This window comes from Apodemus sylvaticus, chromosome 8 (assembly GCF_947179515.1).
Source record: "Apodemus sylvaticus chromosome 8, mApoSyl1.1, whole genome shotgun sequence".
Taxonomy (NCBI): Eukaryota; Metazoa; Chordata; class Mammalia; order Rodentia; family Muridae; genus Apodemus; species Apodemus sylvaticus.
In genome coordinates this window covers 115,723,738-115,744,338 of record NC_067479.1, presented here as the reverse complement: position 1 = coordinate 115,744,338, position 20,601 = coordinate 115,723,738, and positions in this window count along the sequence as shown.

Here is a 20,601-nt window from a genome sequence, read left to right as displayed (position 1 = left end):
TGTTGTGTAGGGAGGAGATCATAGGTGACTCCCATGGCAGATTTCCTGGCTGCCCCTTCTGACTGGTTAGGTGCTCAGGTAGGTGAAGTGAGACTGACTAGGGAGAAATGGGAGTGTAATGAGCTAGTGCTTTGGAATTAGCTGGGCAGATTCAATGGCAGTTAGATGAGCTGTCAGAGCAAGACCTAGAATTCTGCATGTCTAACTAGCTCCCAGGAATGTTGTTGCTGCCAGACCTGAAAGACAATGATGTATGTCACTAGACACTGTAAAATGAAAGCGAGCAGTGAGCATTCATTAGCAAATCTTCCCTGTCAAATGGTGGAGCATAACTCTGAGGGTAAGTGCTGAACCTTGTAAGACTGCATTGAGACTTTAGGGCAGAGGCAAGAACTGAGCCTTGGTGACAAGGCTGGCTTTCTGAATGGCAGGCAACCATCAGGTGGCATTTTGGGTCGGCAGGGGAGTGGTCAGTGTTTAAAAGCTGTTGCCCAAGAGAGCAGTTTGCCGAAAGCTGATGTCAAAGTGGCTGCGTTGCCTCCTGCCTGGGGCTACCTTCTGCCAGCACCTTCATTATTATCATTAAGATCAGGATTATTTGGGACTTCAGAAACTGGCAATAAGATAGATGTTTCTGATCACTACCACAAGAACAGTTGCTGTTGGCAGAATTTATGTATTTGTATTGTAGAAAATTATTCTGTATGATTAATAAGAATCGATTAGCATTTCCATTGTTTTGAAGGATGTTGTATTTGATTTCTGATTATCATAAATGTCTTTCTATTTAAATCCATACCAGAACTACAATGGTGAGATTTGAGGTTTAAAAATAAAATGACAAGGTGTTAAGTGTTCTATAAATGCCAGTGTCATTTCTTCAAAAGGAAATGTCTAGTTCCTACAAGTAACCAGGTTAATGTTGGCCTAGTCTACTCTTGCAGCCCAATGAGAGTGATTTGGGAGAGTTTACATGCAGTGCATCTGGAATCCAGATGTGTCCTGTCTCCCCGTCAATGACTCTTGTATTGAAGCTTTTATTGTTTTCGTTGTCAGTTGTAGATCAGATCAAGACACAACTTGACTCCTTTGAAAGAGAAATGCATGCCACCAACCACTGAGTGATGTCCCCTGCCAAAGAGTTTGCTATATTAATGCTAATTGGTTGCCTGGCTGACATCTTCTCCTTCCTTCCTTCCTTCCTTCCTTCCTTCCTTCCTTCCTTCCTTCCTTCCTTCCTTCCACCCACCTATCCTTTCTTCCTTTCTGCTGCACAATTCAAAGTCAGGGCCTCATATGTGGCCGGTAAATGTTCTACCATGGAGCTACATGTGCAGCCCAGGTTAACAGTAAATAGTTAAAGTGTACAGCAGAGAAGAGCATGTCCTCAATGACACAGGGCATGTTTTTGAAGTATGGTGGTTATATTTTTAATTCTTTAAGAATGTCACATACTTATCACAATATATTTGATCAGTCCTGCTTAGACCTCTGACTTCCTTCTGGCCCTCCCTCCCATTTGGTGTATTTTGACATATATGCTGAAAACCTGGAACACTCTTACATATTTCAGTGTTAAGGATGAATCATGTACAGCTCCAGTCAACAAGAGGCAAATCAGATGTTAGGAAAGGTGTGAAAAAGTTGGACCATTTACACTGCCAGTGGAATTGTAATACCGTAGAAGCACGTTCAGAAATAGTTTGGGATTTCTATGAAATGTTCAACACAGATTTACCATATGACCTAGAATGTCTATTTCAAGGACTCTGTTAGGAACAGGAGAAATGAAAACATGTCCCCAGCAAAGCTTCATAAATGTTTATGGAAACATGATATATAGTGGTCAAGTAAAATCATAGTCTCTCCCTACTGACTGGCCATACTCTAGTGCATCTATGTAATGAATGCTGTTTGGCAGTAACAAAGAACAAAGTTCTGACTGTTTGTGACATGGGTGACCCCCAAGCACCTGGGTAAGTTAAAGTAGCAGACACAGAAGACAAAGTATTACAGGATTGCCTTGATATTAAGTTCTCATAAAGGGCTAGTCTATAGATTAACCATGAACTTGATTAGTGTTTGACTGAAGATAAGGATAGGTAGGGTGTCTCTTGAAAGGATGAAAACGCCCTACAGTTGGATAATGTTCATGGCTATACTATTCTAAGATCATTGAGTTGTGTAAATGCATGAATTCTACAGTGTGAATTATGCCTCCCATAGCATTGTCTTCCACAGAGTGTATCTACCTCATTTTCAAGATTTCCATCCTTTCCATGTAGATTTTCAGTGCTTTGAGACAAGGAAGATGGTTTCTTAGCTTTCTAGGATGGATTGGGCTATGTAGCACAATGGATTCTTCACCAGAGAAGTCTGGAAGATGACGTGTCAACAATGCTGTTAAAAGTGCTCCTCTTCAGTTCTTCATTGTCTGTCTTAAATGGGACAGTTGAATTTAAATGATCAGACATGCTGTGATTTATGAAAATCAGGTAGGGCACAGGATAAAAAGAACTGACTTGACTATTGTTTCAGGAAATTATCTCAGAAGAGGTCATTGGCAACACCTGGAATATTTTATGTGAAGGAGAACAGGTACCAGAGGCATGACCTCAGAAGGGCAAATGCAGTCAGTGCATGCAGATTCTCAGATGTGTGGAACTCTAAGGACTCCACTCCTACCAAAGATGGAAGAACAGAGCTGGGCTTGTGTACACCCACTGTCCAAGTACTAGACAGGCTGTGGTGGGAGGACGGTGAAATACTCAAAGGCTCAGTGGGCAGGTTGGTTAACATACACACACACACACACACACACACACACACACACACACACACACACACACACAGAGAGAGAGAGAGAGAGAGAGAGAGAGAGAGAGAGAGAGAGAGAGAGATTCCATGTGAAAAAAGAAGAATTTCTATGACAGATGATGAAATAAATAGAAAATGAAAGATACTTGCATTTGGCAGTTTCTGTGGCACAGAGTGGACATGATCCAAGCGTTCACTAGGCTAACTGATAATGGGCTAATTACTCATTGCGTATTTTTGTTTGTGAGTCCCTGAGCTGAGTGTTCAGTAGGCTTAGAAAGGTTTTCAACTTGCTGCTTAAAAAGCACACATGTTAACAAAACCTTCTGTTGCATTGTTGGACATTCTACCTCAATGAATAACAACGTCCAGATTTATAGGTGCAAGGCTACAAAGTGATCCCTGATGAAAATGAGTGCCTTAGAGCGAGGCTGTGCCGGACAGATGGCTGACCAGCTCTCTTCATGTCACTTCTGTTGGATTTCATGAGTGGGAGACAGGAATACATCTAAAATTTCTCCTCGTGATTCTGATGTTGTTCAGGTTTGAGAACTATATTCCTGGCAGGAAACACAAACATCACTCATTAAGTGCATTTATTTAAGCAAGTTTCCTTGAGTGAACGGTGCAAGGCATATAAGATTTGGAACATGACATCTCTGTACTTTGATCATTGTAATTCAGATAGATGTGTTGGGGAGAAAAGGGGTAAGAGGGATGTGATTTTGAGAGATTGGTCATGGGACATCTCTGAAAAGAGATACATGTTCAGTGACTAAAGAAAGTGAGAAGGCTGAGTTTGACTTTAGTCATGGAGAAGAAATACATGTCTGTGGCCATGTTGTCATGCCTTTGAACATGCATTTCACATCAGATCCTAGAAGCTAAGCAGAAACTGACCTTGTTAATACTTGAATGGGAGATGGCCACAAGGTATGAGCCCTGGGTAGATGTGAGCCTGGCAAGTTTAAAACCTGGTAGCAGCCAGCATGACATGTAGGCGAGGCTGCAGGAAGCAGCCCGAAAGAGAGGAGGGAGAACGCACTGAGCAGTGGCTGCACCTCATGAGCAGAACTGATCAACTGTCTGGCCTGACCTTCATCTTCTATAAAGCAGAATAAATTATTGTTTTCCAAATTTATGATAAACACCCTTGGTGTACCTTTCAGATATTGTATGTGTTCATATTTCTCAGCTTCTAACTTAGCCCTTTACAATGCTCATAAGACATAATACATACCGTAATCAATAGGAAGAAAAGTTAATGCCTCTCCCATCAGAATCTGAGCCCTCCAGATGAAGGTTAGGAATGGCACTTATAACACAGCTTCTCCAGGTAATTTGTGAGTATGCGTATAATTTAATAATCTTCATTCTTTACATATGTTTAAATCATGTTCCCTGTTTAGTTATTTAGAGTTTTCTATCAGTGGAGCTTTCTTTTCCTTTTCTTTTTAAAAATTAATTATTTATTACCTACATCTCTCTCTCTCAGCTTCCTTTCCTCCTCTCTTCCCAGTCCTTCCCTCTCACCTCTCCTCCTCCCTCCATCCAGGCCTTCTCCCTTTCTTCTCAGAAAAAGGGACGGTCTCCCATGGATATCAATCAGCTTTAGCATATCAATTAGCAGTAAGGTTAGGTGCACATTATCCTACTGAGTCTAGACAAGTCAGCTCAGTTAGAAAAAAGTGATGCAAAGGCAGATAACAGAGTCTTGGAGACTGAAACAGACATCTCCTTTAACCAGGCAAGACTTCTAATGAAGGAATTGGGACACCAATCCAGCTACCAAACCTTTGACCCACAATTTGTCCTTCCTACAAGATGTGCAGGGGTAAAGTTAAGCAGAAATTGAGAGAATGGCCAACCAATGACTGGTCCAGCTTGAGACCTGTGCCATGAGAAGGAGCCCACCTCTGACACCCTTAATGATAATCTGCTCTACTTGCATACAGGAGCCTAGCCCACTTGTTATTAGAGAGGCTTCACTCAGGAACTGATAGATACTGATGCAGAGACACACAGCCAAACATTAGGCAGAGCTTGGAGAATCCCATAGAAGAGCAGGAGGAAGGACTGCAGGAGCCAGAGAGATCAAGGACACTACAAAACACTCCCTACAGAGTCGACTAGCCAGGGGTCCATAGGGACTTAAAGACTCTGGACTGCCAATGAGTGAGCATGTGTGGGACTGACCCAGGCCCTCTGCACACAAGTTACAGTTTCGCAGCTTGGTCTTCAACTAGAACTCCCAACAGGGAACAGGGGCTGTCTCTGAATCTGTTTTCTGCCTTTAGCAGAATTTTCAAGTATGAGAATAAATAGTTTGCCAGGATGGGCTAGGCTACCCACCCACACATAGCATGCAGAGAATGTGCATCTTTCAGTGTCCTACTGAGGTGAGGCACCGTGGGTCGAATACTCAGGATATTATTCAAAAGGAACTAATTCTTAGGCCAAGACTATGGTTCTAAAGGTAAAGTTCAATATTCAGTACGCACATGGTAGGAGGAAAGAATCCACTTCCTCAAGTTGTCTCTGGTCTCCACATGGGTGTCATTACACAGATGATGAACCCCTTGAGTTCCCTTTGATTTGCTCAAACCAATCAATAATAGTAAAAAATAAAGTCACTTCACAGGCAACTGTGTAGTAAAGTCAACCCTGAGGATGATGTAGTTTTGTCTACCATGTTGTTTATTAGAATTGTTAGACCAAAAAGTCCCTAATCCCAGTGATCTATGTGACATTTGTTTATCACTCAGCTTGTCTCCACCATGTCTTTCTGTAACCCAGAGTGTCTCAGTCGCTCTGTGCTTAAGGCCATTTTCAGTCTTTTGGAGAAAACCATTCTTCATCATGTAACTCTGGCTACTTGGCTCATACTTATTTGCCTTAGGGAACTACAAAGATTACATTTTACCATGTCTTATATTGACAATGGTTTGACTGGCTAGGTTCTCTACCTTAATCTCCCCTCTGTGAGTTCAAGGGGTCAGAAATGGACTGAGGCAACACTTCCGGAGCCTGGGCCTTGAGAAAGCAATTGGATTAGTTGCCATGAATCTTATCCTTTTCTCTCCCTACCCCAAACTGAAATAATAGGGGAGGTGGGTTCAAAATGGGTGAGATGTATTAAATTGATTTTTTGGTAGAGAAAACACATCAAAATTGCAGAGAGAATTCCTTTCCACTATTTTAGTTGCTAAGCTACACCTGATAGTTCTTGATGAGGCACAAGAAGAATAGAAAGTGGCAGGTTTGCTCAGTGGTCTCTCTTACTCATCATAAGTAGTACAAGTTAAGCATGGTGCTCACTGAGCATTACACTTGAGCATCCTTGAAAATGCAAGGCCATTTCCTGAATAGTATCCTTAACTGTTCGTAAATTCCTGGGTTTCTCACTCAAGGTTTACGTGATGCTTTGGTTATATGGCTTTATTTCTTAAGATTAGATAACTGAATTATAAAAGTCCTCCTGAGTCTAGGTCAAAGATTAAAAAGATGTTTACCTGCCAAGGTTAGATGCCACCTACTCACTAATCTTTTCTCCTACTTGCTCATCTAAAGCCAGTTTGAATTAGTTCTGTGATTTTTCGGATAAAATCTTGGGTACCCAATGAAAGGTGATGTTTACACAACACATATGCTAACTTTGCTCCAACTTTAAGCTTGTCACAAATATCATGTTGCACCTAGACATGTACTGAAGATGTACTTGTTCCTTGTCATGGAATTCAAATTTAACTCATTTTCATGTGTTGTCACTCATTAATTCTAGCAATTTTAGATGATCTTGGCTTAAGGGGAGTGGGTTGTGACTGCTAGGCCTGAGTTCATGGGTGTCTGGGAAGCAAGTTACTCATTCTTCACCTATTGCTTTATTTAAAATAATCTCATGTTAGTAAGATTTTTTAAATTACAAAATAAGTTCTCCAAAACAAACAAGCAAACAAGCTAAAGAAAAGCTAGCATTTCCCTGTTAGACTTTGCAAAGCATGCAGTGTTGGGTTCAAAGAATGGAGCTGAGTTGGAGGCTCTGATGATTTGGGGCCGTTGTAATAACACATGTCCTAAGACCTCTGCCAAAATGGGCAGGATGGATGGGAGAAAATGGAAGCCCCAAAAGAAAGGTTTATTCTCATAGATACATGGTGGTGGTACATGCCTTTAATCTCAGCACTCAGGAGGCAGAGAGCAGATCTCTTAGTCTGAGGCCAGCCTGGCCTACATTGTGAGTTCCAGGACAGCCAGGGCTACATAGTGAGACCCTATTTTTAAAAAAGGTTTATTTTCAGCAGCTTTGATCTTATGGCCTGTAGGCTTGTAGGTCTTACCGGGGTGTGCTAGACAACAATTTGAAAGCCTCTCACTGAGGCCATGGTTTGGTTAGCAAATCTTTTTTTAAAATCATTTATTTTAACTTATTTATATAGTTAGGCTGTTAATATTTATATGTATTTACCTTTCTTTTATGTGCATTTGGGTTTTGACTGCATGTATGTCTATGTGAGAGTATCAGATCTTGGCGTTACAGTTGTGAGCTGTCATGTGAGTGCTGTGATTTGAACTTGGGTCCTCTGGAACAGCCATTAACCCTTAACCACTGAGCAATCTCTCCAGGCCCTGGTCAACTAATCCTGATCACCTGTCCTGCTGCTTGAGCACAGCCTTTTATTGTGGGGCTGGTTTTGAAATTGTGGCCTAAAGATGTTTACCAAATATTTAAGTGCGGAAAGCAGAGCCTCTGCTTCATGGGCAGCATGAACCATCTTCAAGGCTGTATATGGTGGATGAGAGAGGAAAGGAAAAGTCACACGCCACCCACATCCTTGGGTTAGATTGATTTTCAATCTTCTTAGAGATTTGTATTTATAGAGTTTAAATATTTATTAAGTGCTAGCTACCTGTGGTGGTCCAAAGTCCGTGCCTCTGAGCCTAGTACTTGTGAAGCTGAGGTAGAAGTAGTGTCATATTGTCATGGCTTTGAGGTCCTATCAGGATACATGGGCAATGTGACCTTATTTTTTAAAACAGTTCCAAAGGCACTGGTGATTACAAAGAACAAGGGAAGGATTACAGAATCCTAGTGAAATAGATTTCCATCCTTAAAGAAATCCATAGCCAGAGAGGTTAAGTAAGATGCCCATGGTTAACTAACTAGGCATTAATGGGTTTAAATGGATGCAAGATCTTTTAACATTGAGCTGAGAGGTACCCAAGAGCAGTCTCTTATGAGGTGAGGAGCTACCTCAATTACAGGAAACAGATTCAAAGTGTGGCCCTTGGTTGGACTAAGCACAGGGAATTGAAGCAAAGGGTGAAGTGTTAGCGGGTCCAGAGGTTTGGGATGACTTATGGGATAAACAGCTTGGGGGAGATGTATGGGCAGTGGCAGCCAGGGAAACAGCCTTGCTCATGAGGAAAGGGGACAGTGGGGAATAGAAATATTGAGGGGCAGGAGAGGAGGCTGATATGGCTTCTTTACAAGGAGTAGAGAAGTTAATAAAAAGGAGACGGAGCTGAGATCAGGTATTGAGCAGTCAGACCCTATCACCACAAGCCATACATATCTCATCTTACTGGTTTGCACATGTGTGTAATGGAGGTTGAGCCACATTCATACATCCGTGCAAAAGTTCTTCCCATGATTTAATTCCATGCACCCCAGCTCAGCAGCCATGAGTATTTTTTTTTTTAATTAGAGGAATTTATGCCAACCCTTTGATGACATTTTTCTGCTTATAAAAATGCTCATAGTAAAACTGGGATCTGATTTGTACTCTTAACACCTTTGTCTAGAGAGATAGTCCTTAAGTATGCTGGCTTAACAGTCACTTAGCACAATGGGCCTTCAGAGGGCAATATCATTTGCCTGACACTTAGAAAAGAACACTTCTTTGTGGAAAGTCTGAAATAAAGTAAAGAAAATAAACTGGAACGAGTAAAGAGAGTTTACAGAAGGTACCAAGCAGAGATCACGTAGTGTAGCTGCCATGCGCCCAGCCTGTGCGTCAGTCCACTGCATTACTAAGACACCACTGATATTCATGACCTAGGGAACTGCATGCTTCACTGGTGACAGCTTGACTTTCAAGCAGAAACCTGACTTTTTCAGTTTTACCAGTTTCTAGTTTTCTTGTTTGATAAATGCATCTCCTCTTAGTTGATGAAGTCATAAAAAGTAAAGAAGGTGACCTTAGCCCAAACTGAGACAACTGCATCTCCATTCTTTCTCCATTGGTGTGGAGCAGAGACAGCAGCTTCCTGCTCAGGGCTGGTACCTCCCCTGAAATGTCTGCTGTCCTAACCCAGTTCTGTAGGAATAAAATTTTTTGCATCTTATTTTAATAACCATCTAAACTCTCCTCTTGCCTACCACCCACCATAGGTAGTAGGAAAGAAAAGCTATTACGATGTGGGAGAAGTGCACCTGTTTAGCATAGTTCTTTGGGGGAGAGCCCAACCTTCTTTGTCAGCAGTTCATTCCTGTATAAACACCAAATAGGAATCAACAGCTGTAGGCAAACACCACACACAAACCAGTAGCTGGACAGTTCCTTAGTGGCCTCAATCCCTTCAACTATTCCTTATGTCCTCTCTCATATGCTGTCTTTCTCTGCTCAAGGCTAGGCTATCTTTTTGATACCAGCTTAGAAACACAAGTTTCACAGAGGCCTTTCCCCTCCTTTTACTGGCTAACTGAACCTCACCTATGTCCTAGCTGAGTGTGCTAAGCCTTTGGGGTATCCTCAGAGAATGTATACAAGCTGACTCTGTACCTCTTCACATAAAGAAGCACAGTGCATGAGGATGGAATTTAAATGGTGGCATTTTTTTTTATCAGTACTTACTACTATGGGTGCATTGAAGAATGAGAATTTTTCATTTTACTCTACAGCATACACATACTCAAAAGCAAACTATACACAGACATCAACCCTAAGTGTGAGAAATGTCCTTCAGTTAATCTCTATGACAGTTTTGAATATTAATGATAACTTATAGTGAAAATTGAAATTGAACCCAACCTATCAAATGTGTGTCTCATCTAAGTCATCCCCTACATTCAGAGAATGTTGGCTTAATCTTTATATGTGTCACATTATACAATACCTGTGTAACTTTGTAAAAGCTACTCTCTGTTTTGGTTTAAATGGGCACTACACAGGGATGAACTTGACTTTGTAATTCATTAACTACAGCATTTAATTGTTCTCAAACACTAGAAAATCTTAAGAATGGAAAATGCCAGGTACATTTTATAGTAGAATCTAGGCATAGTCCAAAACAAGAGAACTGGCTGAAAGTCTACAAAAGAACAACTTGTTCCATTATTTTTAAGAAAGCCCAAACTAGTACAAAGACAGATATCAGTTACCCAGATTCCACACAAGCTGTAGGAAAATAGGGCCCCAAGGGTATATTTGTGGAGAATTATGGAATAGAGCATTTTTCTGAACTTTTTCATTGAGAGAAATTGCACTTTAGAGTTTATGAATGAATTAATGACATTAAGTTGACAGAGCCAAAATATTTTGCTGAAATATATTTTTATGGTGGGGAAATAAAAATTCTGTTGAAAAAGCTATGTATCTCTTGCCACATAATTGGGCTGTAAGTAGTATTTATAAAGTGATTAATAATGTGAAATCAGATAGTGGACAAATAGATGGAGCGTTTCGTATCATTTCATACCATATTCGGAGAATGAGAGAACACATGGACACATGACAGAATGCAGGTGACAAGGGGAACCGTGCCATGACTGGAGCAGGAAACACAATAGCAACAATATTTTACCATCACACGGGAAAAGAATGAGCAGGAAAGAGTTTATCCCACATGGTTGATTAACCTTACCGCAGTCTATAAGAAAAGAGCCACATGGTAACCTAAATTAGCATGTTAGAGAACAGAAGAACCCATGTTTTCACTGACTCAGCAAGTCATGCCTGTGGAATCTGCAGGTACTGCCTGGACCATAGTCCTGAACACCCAGTTTGCCGAGTGCCCATTTTCCTTAGAAAGTACACCCACCGTCATCAGGGAAATGCTTAAGACCATCTGAAATCCCTGGTTTGGTGAATGCCAACATGACAGGATATAACAGTTTGGCCTACATTGGAGATGGTTGTATGAAGCCTGGATGATAGAAGAGAAGGATGCCCTTCTCTTCTGAAGGGCACTGCTGATGTTCATCGTGGTCCTGGGAACTCAGGCAGGGGAGTGGAGCACTCCAGAGCCACTCCATCACCCCACCGAATCTTTTAAAACAATATATAACAATAGCATATGCTTTGAAAGTCTCATTTACTCAAGATAGACTATGGGATCTGGGTTGCTGCTGTTGCTATTTCAAACTGAAGAAATATTAATTTCTACTTTTGCAAAATTAAGTTGCTTTTATGAGATGTATTAATTTAATACTCATGAATGAGTCATGCTAGAACACACATACACACAAATGCACACAAACACACACAGAGACACACACATACTTGGACTTATTTCTAACTAGACTTAAAGTCATTGCAAGGCAATTTTTTAATTAAGTAATTAATTACTTTATTTACTTATTTATTATACTCCATATTATATTTATTTATTATACTCCATATTTATTTACCCCCTTCCCACGGTTGTCTACCTTCCTACTGTTCCACATTCCATACCTCCTTCCCAGCCCCCTGTCTCCACATGGATGGCTCCATGCTCCACCTGACCTCAAAACTCCCTGGGGCCTCCACTCTCTTCAGGGTTAGGTGCATCATCTCTGAGTGAACACAGACCTGAGAGTCCTCTAGGTCTCTATGTATATGTGTTGGGGGCCTCATAGCAGCTGGTGTATGCTGCCTGGTTGGTAGTTCAGTGTTTGAGAGATCTCAGAGGTCCAGATTAATTGAGCCTGTTGGTCCTCCTACAGGGTCACCCTTCTTAGCTTTTTTCAGTCTTCCTTTTTTAAGGAATAAGGAACAGTTTTAAACTCAGAGTGATGGTCTATGAAGCAAACTTGAATAGAATGAAGCCAGAGAATCTAGACAGAGAGGAGCAAGCAGGACCTCTCCTGTTTTGACACTGTAATTATAAATACATTAGACTTGGTGCAAAATATCATCAAACCATCAGTCTTGGGGATGGTTAAGTTAATTCCCTTTTTGAAGTTCAATAATTCATCTGTGAAGTGTCAGCAGCAGGGTCTTGTTAATGGTAAGCCTTTCATTCCTGTTAAATCAATTGTAAATAATAGAACCCCTCGGAGAAAAATGATGGAATAAGCATTGATTTCCAAATTGGGTGTCAGAAACAGAGAGTTAATAAAACACAGTGCAAGCAAACACGTCCCTAATACACACTGATCACTGAAATGGTAATCCAAGGGAGGGAAATCAATGGATTCTGTGTATGCTGTTAGTATTTTAACATTTCATTTGTATTTCAAATTCCTCATCTTAGGTTCTCCGTGGTTATTTAATTTTCATTATCATAAACAGAAAGCCAGGTGGTGTGTGTCTTGTCAGCTGGGTTTCGCTGCCTTCTAAAGACAGGAAGGCATCTGGTCACTTATGGTCCTGGCTGCCTGATGCTGTTGACTTTGTTTTGTTTAAGGCAACGTAGTAATCATTTACAGTAAGCATCATGAATGCAAAGAAAAATGCAATGGCTCTAATAAACTTTAAGAAAAGTAAAGTTCTCTAATGGGTGTCCATGTGAGTGGCTTGTGCCCTCATGCTCTACCACTGTTAATTCCAGTGTCCTGTGAAGACTGTATGCGGAGTCTACTGACAGGAAAAAGTGTAGGTGGAGCTTTAGCAATGCTCCAGCAGAGCAGGCTGGAAGGGCCAAGCCTCGTGTTTTGTCTGCTAGAATATGAATATGATGTTTCTCCTCACAGTGTGACTTACACATGGATGCTTTGAAGCCAACAGCATGGGATGTGTTTCCTTAAGCTGTTAATGGGACTGAAAGAGCAGCTGAAAACTTGACCCTCATTGGCAAGTGATTCCCAAGGATGCTCACTAATGACAAAACAAGTGACATAGGGCTAGTGGGCTGCGGCTGGACGTGTAGATTTTAGTGGTGTGTCTCTAATGCCATGACTGTGTTCTATGTTTTAGCTATTGTGATCTTTTCTAGTTTGTTTTAGTTTTTGAATCGTGAATCATTTTTGTGACCTTCTTTAATGGTTATGGTGTCTAATGATGATCAAATGGCTTAGTGCTACCTGTTGTCTCTGCTCAGTGAGAGACTTTTTGTGGGAATCTGGATTTGAAAAGCAGGTGATTTGCAAATGGTTCTGATGAAGCAGAAATCAGGATCATTGCAAGCTATAAAGGGAATGCAAGCAGTGCTGTGAGTATTAGACATATAGCAAGGTACCACAGCATGTGGCAAGTAGAAGCTCTGACATCTTTCCCCAAACCCTCACAGACACTATGTATTCCAGACAGGAGGAGCAAAGCAGGCTGGTAACAGGCATAGCGTATGCCTTCTGGGAAATATTTGAATGGACAATACAGTTTTAACTGGAACTAGTATAAACTGTAACTCTGGTCATCTACCAGCTGACCATGAGCATTTGTGTTATAATGATTGTATAATTTACAAATGGGACTCTTTTGGGAGGAAGAAGGAGAATCTAAAGGGTAAGTATGGAGTAAGTACATCCTGGCTTTAAGAAGAGAGCTGGACTATTGGCCTTATAGGATTCAAGGAGGATGGAGAGGAAGAAAGAAGAGTACAGTGCAAGAAGGTGGTTGCTTCGGAACTCTTCAGTGGTTGAAAGATGCCCAAGCGGCTCAGGTGGTGATCCTGAGGCAAGTAACCAGGATGCCATGCAGAAATGTGAACATCTGAATTCACCTTGGCCCAGGTAGATTCTAAGGTAGTACGAACCCTGACAATCTCAATTTCAGGTAGCGTTTTTAGAGTCAGTGTGAATCACTGTGAAGAGACTCCATGACCAAATAAACTCTTCTGAAAGAAGACATTTAATTGGGGACTGGCTTACAGTTTCAGAGACTTAGTACATCATCATCGTGGTAGAAAACATGACAGTATGCAGGCACTGTGCAGGCAGCTGCTGAGCTGTCCTCATCTGTGGGCAAAAGGCAAGGATAGTCTGGGTCTGGCTTGGGCTTTATGCCCTTCAAAGTCTTCCCCAGTGACACACTTTTTCCAAAGAGGCCACACATATTCCAACAAGGCCACACCCCCTAATTCTTCTTTTTTTTTCTTTTATTTGTCATTTTATTTATTTACATTTCAAATGTTACTTCCCTTCCCAGTTTCCCCTGCCTCTATGAGGTGCTCCCCCAACCACCCACTCCTGCTTCGGCACCATAGCATTACCCTATCCTGGGAGCCTCCACAGGACCAAGGGGCTCCCCTCCCACTGCTATCTGATGAGGCAATCGTCTGCTACATATCCAGCTGCAGTCATGTGTTCTCCCATGTGTATTACTGGATTGGTGGTTTAGTCCCTGTGAGCTTTGGGACGGTCTGGTTGGTTAATATTGCTCTTCTTCTTATGGGGTTGCAAACCCCTTCAGCTCCTTCAGTCTTTACCCTAACTTCTCCATTGAGGTCCCCATGCTCAATCCAGTGTTTGGCTGTGTTGGTCAGACTCTGGTAGAGCCTCTCAAGGGACAGCCATACCAGGCTCCTGTCAACAAGCACTTCTTGGCATCAGCAATAGTGTCTGGGTTTGGTATCTGCAGATGGGATGGATCCCTAGGTGGGGCAGTCTCTGGATGGCTTTTCCTTCAGTTTTTGATCTTCTCTTTGTCCCTGAATTTCCTTTTGACAGCAGGAAATCTGGATCAATTTTTTTGAGGTGAAAGTGTGGCACCATACCTCAATTAGGAGCTCTGCCTATCAACTGGATATGGGCTCTTTTGCTTTATCTGGTATTTTGCCTAATGTCCTCCCTGTTGGGTCCTGGGAACCTCTTCGGTCTTTAGCATCTGTGACTTTCTAATGACTACCCCCAGTTCTGACTCCCCCCAATCTCTCTCCCAGAACCCTTTCTCCCTGAACTTAACAAGAATGATTTTTTCCCTTCTAAGTAGAACTGTAGCATCCACACTTTGGTGTGATCTTTCTTTTTGGATTTCATATGGTCTGTGAGTTGTGAGAATTCTGAGCTTCTTTTTGGTTTATATCCACTTATCAGTGAGTATATATCATGTGTGTTCTTTTGTGACTGGGTTACTTTAATCGGGATGATATTTTCAAGTTCTATCTAATTGCTTGCAAATTTCATGAAGTCATTGCTTTTAATAGCTGAGTAGTACTCCATTGTGTAAAAGTACCACATTTTCTGTATTCTTTCCTCTATTGAGGAAGCTTCTGGCTATTATAAATAAGGCTACTATGAACATAGTGGAGCCTGTGTCCTTATTACATGTTAGAGCATCTTCTGAGTATATGCCAGGAGTGGTATAGCTGGGTCCTCAGGTAGTACTATGTCCAATTTTCTAAGAAACCGCCAAACTGATTTCCAGAGTGGTTGTGCCAGCTTGAAATCCCACCAGCACTGTTGGCCGTGTGTTGACCTCACTTGCTCATATAGAGCTCCTCCTGCACTCTAGGTAGCCTCTGACTTTGAACTTTCTTTCTCCAGTTAATGTGAACTGTTTGCTGTGTCGAGTTGCTCTTATTAGTTGTACCTAAGCCTGAGCAACGCTGTTCTGGCCTTTGGCCATTCTTGACTACAAAGAAAACCATGACATTAAAATATCCCTGCTGTACCGTTTCCTGCTGTAGCTTGACTATGTGTGATCCCTCTATGTAGATTCAGAGTCCCATGCCCAGCATACCTGGGCTGTATGATCAAGTGAACAGAGCTCACTTTATCCTGAATAGATGAGGCCTCCAGAGATGAGGCTTCATGGTGACTGGCCCCACCCACTAGCCACACAGACTGAAAGATGAAGCTGCTGTACCTTACATAGATGTGCCCACCAAAGGCAGAAATGTAACAGACAATTAGAGTCACTTGCAGCTATAAGCTGTTAGTTCTTTTGGCACATAGATTGTGTATTCTCAAACAGCTTTGAGTCGTTTTTTTTTGTTGTTGTTGTTGTTGTTGTTTTTTTTGAACATTTTGTTTCCCTCTGGGAAGTTTGCATATACACACACTCTGATTCCACACTGTGTGGCACATTTGCATTTGAGATTCACGTTTTATGTAATGTGTTACATCAGAAGCTGAAGACAGTTTCTCAGTTAGGGACTGTTGGCTTCTGCTTCTCTGTCCACTTCTTCCTTTGAGAGTTAATACCATGAAGTAATACAATTCAGTGTGTTCTGGGCACCTTCCAACTCAGGGTTCACAAGGAAGGGGCACTGACTATAAGTAATGTGTATAATGAGAGTGTAGAAGATTTAACATCACATTTATTCTGTTAACTAACTGATGTACATACAGAAACATGGTGAACACTTTTGGGGAGTTGAGGGAGAAAGAACACTACTCCAGGCACAACTGAAAGCAGTGCTCCTGCCTCTGAACAAATGATTTACATATTCCAGGGTTTGAAGGATAAACTCTGGTTGGCTCCTGCTTCTTCCAGAGTCTCTTGTTTGAACTTGAGCTGCGCTCTGAACATGTGAACCCTACTCGGATTGCTTCCCTAAGTTTCATCACTTCCACATTGAAACTTGTTATCACTTGTTTATGAGAGAACATCATGCTTTAGTTTATATGTAGCAGAGGCCGCAGGAGATGGACACTGATTTTCATTTGCATTGAAACAGTATGAGGGGTGTTAGATAGCTCAGGGGTAGACCTCCTGCCTGATATTCATGATGCCTTGAGTGCAATCCTCAGACTATGAATGAATGAATGAATGAATGAATGAATGCCACCAGTAGACAGTTTTGGGAACAGCCCAAAAACTTGCGTATCTGGTATTATTAGATGTTATGCTTAATAACAGCTGAGGGTACTTCATGTCCTCTTAGAGCTTATGTTTTGTTTTCCCAGTGATCTGCCTGCTGTGGGCCCCTGGGTTGCAGGCGGTTATTCATTTGTAGTACTTCTGTGGGTCAGGCTAGTTGGCAGTTGTTTGATATGAGATTAGCATGCCTGTATGCAGGAGAAGACTCTCCCAGCCTGGGCTAAGGGCTGGCAATGTGGTACAGAGGCCAGGAAGGGCTGAGAGCTGGCTGTTCACGAGGGCTCACCAATGTGATGGTGCACATTCTTGTGATTGCTTGACTTTTTGTGGGTCTCCATTTGAAGGGTGGAGAACTCCATATTTGCTACAGGGAGGTGCTGGAATAGCTAGACCATCTCCCCTCCTGCTTGTCCCCAATTAGGCCATCTCCTGCTTCCCTGTCCTGGTATTCCCCGACACTGCAGCATCCAGCCTTTCCAGGACCAAGGGCCTCTCCTCCCAACAAGGCCACCATCTGCTCCCTGTGCATCTGGAGTCATGGTTAACACTATGTGTACTCTCTGGTTGATAGATTTGTTCCTGGGAGCTCTGGAAGTACTGGGTGGCTCATATTGTTGTTCCTCCTATGGCACTGCAAACCCCTTCAGCTCCTTGGGTCCTTTCCCTAGCTCCCTCATGGGGAACCCTGTGCTCAGTTCAATGGCTGGCTGAGAGTGTCCCCTCCCTCTGTACTTATCATGCACTAGCAGAGTCTCCCAGGTGATAGCTATATCTGGCTCTGGTCAACAAATACTTGTGGGCATCAATAATAGGGCCTGTGTTTTGTAACTGTGTAAGAGATGGATCCCTAGATGGGGCAGTCTCTGGATGGTCTTTCCTGCAGACTTTGCTCCATGCATTGTCTCTGTATCTTCTTCTGTGGGTATTTTGTTCCCCCTTCTAAGAAAGACCAGAGTATCCATACTTTATTCTTCCTTCTTCTTGGGCATCATTTGATATGTGAATTATGGCTAAGATCAAAAACTCAGGAAACAGCAGGTGCTGGTGAAGATGTGGAGAAAGGAACATTCCTCCACTGCTTGTGGGATTGTAAGCTGGTACAACCACTGTGGAAATCAGTTTGGCAGTTTCTCAGAAAATTGGGCATAATACCCAGAGCACCCTGTTATACCACTCCTCAGCATATACCCAGAGGATTCTCCAGCATGTAATAAGGACACACGCTCCACTATGTTCATAGAAGCCCTATTTATGATAGCCAGAAGCTGTAAAGAACCCAGATGTCCCTCAACGGAGGAATGGCTACAGAAAATGTAGTATATTTAACCTATGGAATACTACTCAGCATTAAAAACAATGAATTCATGAAATTCATAGGCAAATGTGTGGAACTGGAAAATGTCATCCTAAGTGAGGTAACCCAATCATAAAAGAACACACATGGTTTGCACTCACTGATAAGTGGATATTAGCCCAGAAGCTTGGAATATTTGCTTTAAGTTAATCCCCAGAGAAAGGGTGATAACAGGTTTCACTCTGCAGTGTGGCCCTGGGAACTGTGATATCCTAGAATGTTTACTCTTTTCTGTATTAGTGGACATCAGGGCATCTCCACCAGCAGTAGTCTACTGATTCTGTGTATATTGTGTTTGTTATAAATTCATCATGCAAGTGGTGGAGAATGAGGCTGAGGGACTGTAAGCAGGGTCTGACTCCAGCTTAACAACCCCATGGGTAGTGGTAGTTTGTGGCACTTGGCATGATGTTTGTGTGCCAACTTCCTGCATTTTCACTAAGTCCACCTTACTTTATAACTGGCAGCACTGACCTTATTGAACTGGAAAACAGCCACTGTCAGACTAATTTCCTCCTGATAACGTGAATTTCCTTCTCTAATTGGCTAATAGAATTATGTAGAATTTTGCAACTAGAAGAGGTCAGGAGGGGATGGCAGTGTGCTCGCTCGCTGTCCACTGGGCTCACTGTGCTCCCCACCCTCGAGTGGAAGGACTGATGAGAACCAAGCCGCTGGGCCAGCTTCCTTCCCCTGTTGAGACTGGTGTCACTGCTAACCAGGGTGCTGTCACCACAGACCACAACTGTTAGCTCTTAACAGCGTGTGCTGTCCCTGACTGTGTTCTCATTTACGTAAGAGTTAGCCTGGTGGCTTTAACTCTGGGCTATTCATTAGTGAACAGACGTGAGACAATCTTGACTTCAGTTTTATCACTTTCAGTAGCTATAGTATTTGTGTTTTATTACGTTATGCTTCTTAAGAAGAAAATTACCTCAGGAAATAGCAAGAAAATCCTAAGTTTACTATTTCTAAAGGAATTTTTATGCTGCTGAAATTATATGCTATCAGTCACTGGCAATTTTAGTGCTTCTAAATCTTCAAAGCATACATGTGCTTAGAATGATTCTTTCTGCATTTTCTACTACTGTTTGAATAGTGTCTCATTCCTCAGCCCCAAATACATTTAATTAATTCTAAATATATTTATGTTGGCATCCACTCCATACTTATACCAACACACCCAGCCTGTACACCCATTTATACACTCCTCCACTTCACACTTACATACTCACAGACTTCTACACACATCTGCACATATCCACTTCTCCTTAAAATGTATATACACAGACATCTATACACATACCCCACCACTATAACCTCTATACCTATGCACAGATCTATACCTGCTTAAACCCCCATTTTTATACTTCCATATAGATCTGCATACAAAGCTACATACCTATACCCTACTCCTAGACATCCACACACACCTGCACATACTTACAATCACATACCTATAACACCTGGTCACAGCTGTACTCCATCTTTGCTCACAGACACACAGACACACACACACACACACACACACACACACACTTTTATACACACATCTACACACATACTTACATCTTCTAGATTACTTACATACAAATAAAAATATATTTTAAAGGTATCTTCAGTAAAGGAGTACATTCTAATTTATAAAATGTGTGGATATGTGTTGTATTTAATGTGTTTCAAGATATTAAAGAACTCTACATGACAATGTAGAGCAAAGTGTCATTATCATTATTTATAGAGAGCTGGTAAGAACATTGGCAGACCAAAGAATCTACCCTCAGGCTAAGGATCAACATGGTAGCATTAAAAAAATAAATAAATAAAACACAAAAATCTTCAAAAGTCTTTGTTAGATTATCATTAAGCATAAACATTTGTTTAGTGTATTAATTATCTTGATGTGATCAGTAGCATCATAGTAATTACCTTTATGAGGAGTTGGGAAACTGAGTTCTTGTGCTGATTGCTGCCTCCTGGTGGTTCTTTGTCATTTTCTTTTGCAAGCTCTGGTCTTAACTGGTCCTGCTGGTCCCTCTTGAGAACTGAGTGGTCTCTCATTCATCTCAAGAGATGTAAGGTCTCTACCAGCATGTTCTTCTAACCCGAGTGGACAACCATGGCCTGCGCTGATTTTCTTGCTGACATGGTATCTAGGAAATGCCAGACCCATTCTCAGGTTGACTATTTTATCAATTTTCTGGGCATTTGGGCATATGTTTCTTACCTATCACCATGTAAAAATAGAACTGTCAAGTTACTAATTGATATTAACCTTGAAATGTCACCTACAGGAGGTAGGAAAACTTGAGAGAATGGAAATGTGATATCTAGAGAAATCTGTTAGAGAGTAGGTTTCTATCCTGTGTCGTTGTGCTCATGCATTGTCTAGCCTGATTCCCAAACACTCAGCAGGATCCCAGGAATTGTGGGTAGAGACGGGTGGTCAGGATGCCTGAGTCTGTTTTCAAGAGTCAGATGTGGTTTTAGTTGTACTCATTGACTGGCTGTGTGATCTTTGATTAC